The sequence below is a fragment of the Magallana gigas genome, chromosome 5 (genome assembly GCF_963853765.1).
Source record: "Magallana gigas chromosome 5, xbMagGiga1.1, whole genome shotgun sequence".
NCBI classification, from domain to species: Eukaryota; Metazoa; Mollusca; class Bivalvia; order Ostreida; family Ostreidae; genus Magallana; species Magallana gigas.
This window is the reverse complement of record NC_088857.1, coordinates 45601055-45609526: the sequence shown is the minus strand read 5'-3', so window position 1 is coordinate 45609526 and position 8472 is coordinate 45601055.

Genomic DNA, 8472 nt, shown 5'->3' with positions numbered 1-8472 from the left:
ATCACTTTGTCAATCTGTCTGTCTGTGCAATCATGTCCGGTTCATATCAATCAATCTCTTGCTTCACACAAAGATTGTTAATGACCTAAGAATGTGTCATTATTTTGACCCAAGTTTATTTGGGCAATTTCAAGGTCACTGGTAGGAAAAGTGCAAAATTCATGTCCCGCTCTCGGGAGGGGGGGTAGTATATACCTATTACTCAAAAAAAAAATTTTACTTAACCAAAATATTTTTTACCCAAATCATGATTTTTTTAATCTGTTTGGGGGGGGGGGGGGGGGGGGGGGCTACTATACGTATGAATGACATAAATTTTCAATGTCACTAGTAATATTTCTTTTTAAGGTATAATTTAGGAACAATTATGTTTGCTGCTAGAAAAGGGGGGGGGGGGGGGCTGGACCCTCCCTGATGCTATGTGCCTAATGGTTAGGTCAAACTTTGCAAAAAAAAAAAACAGTGAGGGGTAAGGGGTTAGCCCCCCTAACCCCCCCCCCCCCCTCCCCACGGTTCCGACGCCTATGTTTTATAAGCTAAAACGTGACTTTAAAAATTGCCAGAGATGAAAATATGTCTTGACCCTTAGCTTTGGTAATTTGAAAACTCTTCATTAGGCTTTTATTTAAACAAATTCACAACTACTTTTGTTAACTGCAACTGAACTGCAAACTGCAGTTACCATTTCATTACATTGTGTGCCTGCCCAGTTCTGTTTTCATTCCTATACCCCAGTATATTTATGTGCAATACAGCAAAAAAATTATATTTTCTTAGCAGGGCTATCATTTTGAGCATGCTCACAGTACCATGAGTTTGGATTAAAGTAGTATTCGCGAAATATTCCCCGACTGAAAGTCATTTGTCACAATTGCTTACATGTGTAGTTTCAGTAGCTCTCGTTCATAGAACCTTTGCGACGTTAAAACTAAGTGTCGCTTTCTATTGCTTATTAAAGTTTTTTTTAATTTTTGCAAACGCATCACCTATACGTTTCCTGTGAAACTACTTCTTGCATGTATACGTGTCAGAAACGTAATCATCTTAAGACTCGAAAATAAAACAATTCTGTTAAACTCTTCAAACCGATATACCATAGTGTAAGCTGCCAATATTTTTGTTTTGTTTTAAAAATTAAATAGTAAATTCAAATAAATGTTGAAAAAATATATCGAAAAAGAAAACACCAGCAGGATTTGGTCCAGAAATTATGCCTCCCTTCGAAGAAGGGAGGGCATATTGCTTTGCTGCTGTCTGTCGGTCGGTCAGTATGTCGGTCGCTACACCAATGGTTTCCATTTATTTTCTTCGCAGAGGTTGCACATATTAGAATGAAATTTGGTATACAGATTTATCATGATAATATCTAGGTCAAGTTTGATTTTTGGTACGATCGTGCAATTATTTACAGAATTATGTCTCTCGGACTTTAAAAAATTCCACTTATTTGCAGTTTCCGGTCATTTTCTTTGTAGAGGTTGCACATTTTAAAATGGAATTTATCATACAGATTGATGATAATGTCTGGGTGATATTTGATTTTGGTTACAATCGAGGATATTTTGACAGAGTTATGTCCCTTTGGCATAGAAAAATTCCAATTATTTGTCCATTCATTTTCTTCCTGGATGTTTCACAAACATCTCTTGTTTACATTTATTTTACTAGAAGTTATTTATCCTTCACATAACGGAACGAATCATGGGAGCTACATGTATGCTTGGTATTTATAAAGTAGTATTTAAAAAAAATTGTCAAATTTCTAGACTTTCTTAACTTTCCTCGCAAAATATATCGAAAAAGTATATCATATGTCATCTCTGGGTCATCTTTCCATTATTATGGAAAAGCAGCATATTTTGTGTTTCAAATTTATGGAGAGAGACAACGAAATCGGTTTAAAACAGCTGTAAATAAGTAAGATCTTGCTATACTCAGACCCATTTTAAGCTCCTTTTTTTTTTTTACCAATTTCAGCGTCCCAAATAAAGCAAATAACGATCATAACTGGAAAAATGTGCATTTAAAATCGATTATATTTCTTTGTTTTCTGTGTGCCCAGATTCCTGCCGAATTTACATTTTATGCGCCCACTTTGTTCTATTAATTAAAAGTAGAGTTTTGGTTAAGTATAAAAAGGGAGATCGTTTTGAGATTAAAATTAACCCTGTCGAAAAAAATTGATAAATTAATGTGCAAATTAGTTGGTAAGCTGAATTAAATAAGGATTAGTTATGGCGGGAGCAGTTCAATTTCCTCTGTCTTTCATCTTTTGGCGGCTTAAATAAATGTATGTATATTGATTCTTTCCATTTAGCCATGCTTTTAATTCTATTCGAATCTGCATGATGTCAAAAGAATCATTTTCTTCCATTTTTAGCATACCTGAGATGAAAGCTCAAGTGAGCTTTTCTGATCACTTTTTTTTCCGGTGTCCGTCTGTTTGTTTGTAAACTTTTTACATTTTTGACTTCTTTTCCAGATCTACTGGGCCAATTTCAACCAAACTTGGCACAAAGCATTATTGGGTTAAGGAGATTCAAGTTCATTTAAATGGAGAACAATGCCCTCTTTCTAAGGGAGTATAATATGAATTTATTCCCCGGGGGTTATTAGATATGTCCACCATGGGGGTCGAATTTTTACATAGGAATATATATAGAGTAAATCTTTAAAAATCTTCTTCTTATAACCTAATCAGCTAGGAAAGCTGAAACCTGTGTGAAAGCATCATCGGATAGTGTAGTTTAAAGTTTATACAAATCATGGTCCCCAAGGATAAGTGGGGTCCTGTGACAAAAAGGGCTCAATGATAAACATAATAATATCAAGGGAAAAAATGATTTTTTAAAAAGAGGTTCGCTCCTTAGGTTTTAGGTAGCCATATTGGGTCACCTCTAGTCTGAAATTTTGCATCACATATTAGTTCTAGTATTATATTTATATATTTACATTTTCCAGTGTCTTTGCCTGTGATAACACTACGTATCGATTTTGTACTATTTAACTCGTAATACAAATGACGCCAAATTGGGGCGCCAGCGGGGTTTGCTTATTTATATTTAAATATTTAATCGGACGATGGCTTAAAATTATGTAAATATAAGTAATAAGGAATCATTCTTTGAATATTATGAGGTGATAATTTCGGTCGTGGCGTGATCAAATCTATCATAAAGCCCTTCGGGCTTTATTCGATTTGATCACGCCCCAACCGAAATTGTCACCTCATAATACTCAAAGAAAGATTCCTTATTCCTTATATATTACAATGTCAAATAAACCTTATTGATTTAAAATTTACCGAGTTTAGTAAGGCTATATTTTGGGCGGAAGGTGGTTTTCAAGATGGAAATGGACAATTTTCATTACTCACTAGTTTTAGAGTACTGTTACTTTAGCTTCCTAATTTTCAGCGGAGACCAAACTTCTAGATAGTTTGTGTATTATGATATATTCATGATGTTCTAAAAACATATTTAAACAATATTTTGATATTTCTGTCTATATATTTTGGCATATTTAGCTCATAGAAGTTAAGAAAAACTAACGTTAACTCCAATTATGGCCTAAAAATAGCTTATTTCATGTCATATCTCAAACTTTTGGGATGTGACCCCTACTTCTTTTACTTTTAAATGAGACATTTAATGCATATTTATTTGTATGCAAAGTTTTGGAAAGATGACATTATTTCTTTTATTTGCGTTATAACTTGATTACTCCAAAATTTTGTAACATCTGTTGTTGTGTTCATTCTGAACCAGCCTTTGAAGCCACCAGTAAAGCTTTGATATAGATTTTACTTTTATAGTCACTACATGTGTTCAACTTCAGACTTGATTGAAAAAATAGTTCAACTATAAATATTTATTTGATTTCTTCAAATTATCAATTTCCATGTAAAATTTTGGCGAAAATTTCAGGAAAATTATCAATTCTGTTTGGGGCCTTAGAATTCCAAAAAATGGCAGGTGACATGGGTCACAAATAAATAAATGAACATTTGAGGTCCCCATCTTTATATCCAAGTGGTTTTCGGATGATTGACATTACTATTATTTCAGGTGCCAACCTCCTTATTATTTCAGGTGCCAACCTCCTTAAATACTGGATCTGTTATACTTTATTGTCCTGGGCCCGGTTTTTCGAAAGGTGGTTAAATTTAACACCGTGTTAAGGATAACTAGGTGTTAAATCCTAATCAACTGATTAGCTAACGCAGTGGTTAAATTCTGTTGATCAAAAGCAATTTAACGCATTGGTTAGCTAACACTGTGTTAACTGAGTTAACCACTTGGTAATCACTTGGTTACCCATAATTCATTTCTACTTCCTATATATGAAGAAAAAAGATTTTGCTTTGGAATTTCAATAAGTTTGAATTTAGTAAAATATTATTAATATAATTATATGTTGAACATCTATATCATTTCCAGGGTTCCATCCTATAAAGTCTGCAATTTTCCAAATCCTTTCTTTTCTTGTTGTCTATATAACACTGTTAAAGTACAATGTAATAGCTTCAAAATACCATTATAAATTCCTTTCAATATGTAAATTAATAAGGTACATGTATCATAAAACATGGTCCAAAGGCTCAAAAAAAGTTTCTTAATTAATTTATAGGGTTTACCTCACACTAACATTCTATGAAAAGACATCTTGTCTTAGAATAAGAAAGCTTAATATGCAATTCTGAGAAAAAGTATACCCCATATTGCCAATTCCATTGAGGTTTAAGAAATATAGGTCATTTAAGTGAACCCACATTTCCACTTCACTCGATTTAACATAGATTCATATGGTTCTTCTTCAGCAAAACATCTTTACTTAATCTTTTAGAGGTCAATTGTTGTTCAACCTCTTGTAATAAGAAACCTTATTCAGTACTGCATGTATCTACATGATATTATCATTATAAAAGCACCACATCTCTTAAAAATACCCTTGCATGTATACCCTATGTAATGATTTTATGAAAAGGAGGGGTTTGAAATCTTTCACTTTATATTATGAAACTTGTGGCAATTTCCTTGGGTCAATTCTCACACATATTTAAAAACAATTACCACCCACACTAAAAATTGACCTATTTTGATAAATTGGATGAATTGTAGCATTTTTAGTGACAAATATACATGCTGTCCTGCATGTAATTTCTTGTTTTTATTAAAAGTAAGCTTAGCAATCATATTTAATGAAAATCTTATTTATTCTGGTTTCTAATTCTACTACCTTTTCAACCATTATTTAAAAAAAGACCTACCAGTGTGATGCCTGCCTTTAATTAAAATAAAATTCAAACACACCCGGATAGCAGGAGACGGTTAAGAAATCCCCAAAAAATGTTTTCAAACTTTATATGTTTTTAAGCGGGTTTTCCAACGGAAAAATCCGGTTATTAAAATGGTGAAAATGGCGGGTGGGCGGCTGCCAAAAGGGTACCCTAATTATTGTACGGATAACTCCTCCTAAAGTTCTCAAGATAGGAAGTTGTTCTTTTGCAGATCAATTGTACATATATCAGAGGTGTGCATATTGCTAGGATTTTGATTTCTGATAATTTATCGAAAAAATACAAGCTTTTGAACTTCGTCATTTTTTGGCAAAATATTGCATATAGGGTACCCTCATTGTACGGATAACTCCTCCTACAGTTTTCAAGATAAGAAGTTGTTCTTTTGCAGATCAATTGTACTTATATTAGAGGTGTGCATATTGCTAGGATTTTGAATTCTGATAATTTATTGAAAAAATACCAGCTTTTGAACTTAGTCATTTTTTGGCAAAATATTGCATATAGGGTACCCTCATTGTACGGATAACTCCTCCTACAGTTCTTAAGATAGGAAGTTGTTCTTTTGTAGATATATTGTACATATATCAGAGGTGTGCATATTACTAGGATTTTGATTTCTTATTATTTATCGAAAAAATACAAGCTTTTGAACTTAGTCATTTTTGGGCAAAATATTGCATATAGGGTACCCTCATTGTGCGGATAACTCCTCCTACAGTTTCAAGATAGGAAGATGTTCTTTTGCAGATCAATTGTACTTGTATTAGAGATGTGCATATTGCTAGAATTTTGATTTCCGATAATTTATCAAAAAAATACCAGCTTTTGAACTTAGTCATTTTTTGGCAAAATGTTGCATATACATTGTAGGGTACTCCATTTCACTGGATATGGGTTGACATGGATTATGGATACAGTTCACATAAAAGAAAACCCGGTTTGCTGTCACATTGACAGCTTTTCACTTGTTATACTTATTTGATGCAGAAATACAATACAAAGATAAAAATATTGTTGCTTCTTGATCATTTCAAAAGTAGTTATTATAGCAGATGTTATTTTAATTTCTGTAAAATGTACATTTACATATCCTACATGTAATGTAAATTGAGGCAATTGAAAGGGGTGGGTGATTTTTCAACTATATAAATACATGTATATATAAAATTTCACCTTTGGACAAGAAGGAGCTAAAGGACTTGACTTTTTTTTTTACACTTTGTATTCAATGATAACTGCATTTGTCTCCATGTAAACTTAATTTGAAAGAAAAATATGCTTTAAATAAAAGATTAATTATATCAGAGGCTTAATTCCTATAGTATCAATGCATATTTTTATACGAGGACATTATAGACAAAAACATACACAATAAATGTATTAAATATTTTATCTAACATGGGTAATTAAAGATTACAATTTGTCACTAAAAAACACAACTTACAATATAACATTTACACCTAAAAACTGTGATAACCAAAAATTGAGTCATCTATGTGTAACATTCTGTGTATACTTTAAAGATTATTTATTTATTAGGTATTTCATATTTGGATGAAAATCTCAAATTTTATATTATAAAAGTACAAATATTAAGTAATCAACTTACTGTTTTACATGAGAGAGAGAGTCGAGAGAATGCAAAAGCTTACAATTGTATTGTTTTACATACTTTAATAATTATCATTTCCAGTTTATGGAACAGGTACTTTAAACAATTTCATAATAAAAACATGTTGGACATGTTAATAGGAGAGAGAGAGAGAAAGAGGGAGAAAAAAATGTCAATTTTTTTTTTCAATGTGTATTATGATTTAAGCTTTAAATATTAGAATGTAGACATTAGATTAAATGTCACAATATAATTGTTCTCCTTCTCTTGGGGCATGGTGTTTGAGGCTTAGAGAGGTTGGTTGTCGTCAAATACTCATCTTTCTCAGTGTCTCCATTGAGTCCTCTACAATAAAAACAATGCAGACAGTTAATTCCTGTATCATGCAAATCTGTGAATTAAAAAGGATAAAATGTATACAAAAAGACAACAAATGTGAAATAAAGACAAATATACATGTAGTCATATTTTGGGACTGAACTGAATTCATATTCACTTCATTATTGACAAATATTTAACAGTTCTGACTACAAATTTTGTTTAAAATGGACATAATCAGAAAACATGTACTAATTTATGTATACATGTATGTACCCTGTTGTATGCATATGAGTCTAATATGAGTTACATGCATATTGATGTAAAGATGATGATTTTGGTATAAGCAGAGCAGTTCACATCCAGGTGACATTAATTAAACTCTTTATAATTCAGTAATGGTGAATAATCAGGTTTTTTGATTGAGAGTACAGTATAAATGTACATTGTAATAATAGTTCCCTTGAAATTTTCAAGTAATAATAAAATATTCAGTCTTAAAGCATATGAATGCTCTGTTATACATTGTTTGTGAAATACCATGATAATTTGAAAAATTGTCACTACAACTAAAAATATCCAACCTCCAGTGAAAAAAGGTAATAGAATCACACCTTATGCGAACAAAAGAACCTCTCTATTTCACTTCTGGTCTTGGTATGCATGTTGGGTTAAATTTCTCCTCAAGTACATCATTTAAATTCACGGGGGCAAATTCTCGTGGATTGTGGGTTTTTTGCTTTTTCGGGGGTGGGGGTAGGGGGTGTAATTCGTGGATGGGTAGGTTTTCAGTTTCAGTAAGAATAAAATTACTCTTTCAAAATTTGTTTTCGTCAACCCACGAATACCAAAAAAATTTAGCCACCACGAATTTTAATGATTCTACAGTATAACAACATATGGTCCTCGATGATCGTACAAATTCTGTGCATCGGCGTGTGATACTCATAACATTGGTGATATTATTTCATTAATATTCACGGTCATCAATTTTCGATGATTTAGTGAAAATCACAGTTTTAAGAATGCGTAAACTCTTGGGAAGTTATCTTATCGATACAATATGGTAGTATAAATAACAATCAAATGAAAATTTAATAACAGCAAAATCCACGAAAATTGGTATACGTTTAGCAAAGAATATTGATAAATCCACAGTATACTCAATATTGCTCATCTTACCGATTTTCATAATATATATTAAAAAGGGACTTTTGTTCTCTCTGAGGGCTTTTGAAAG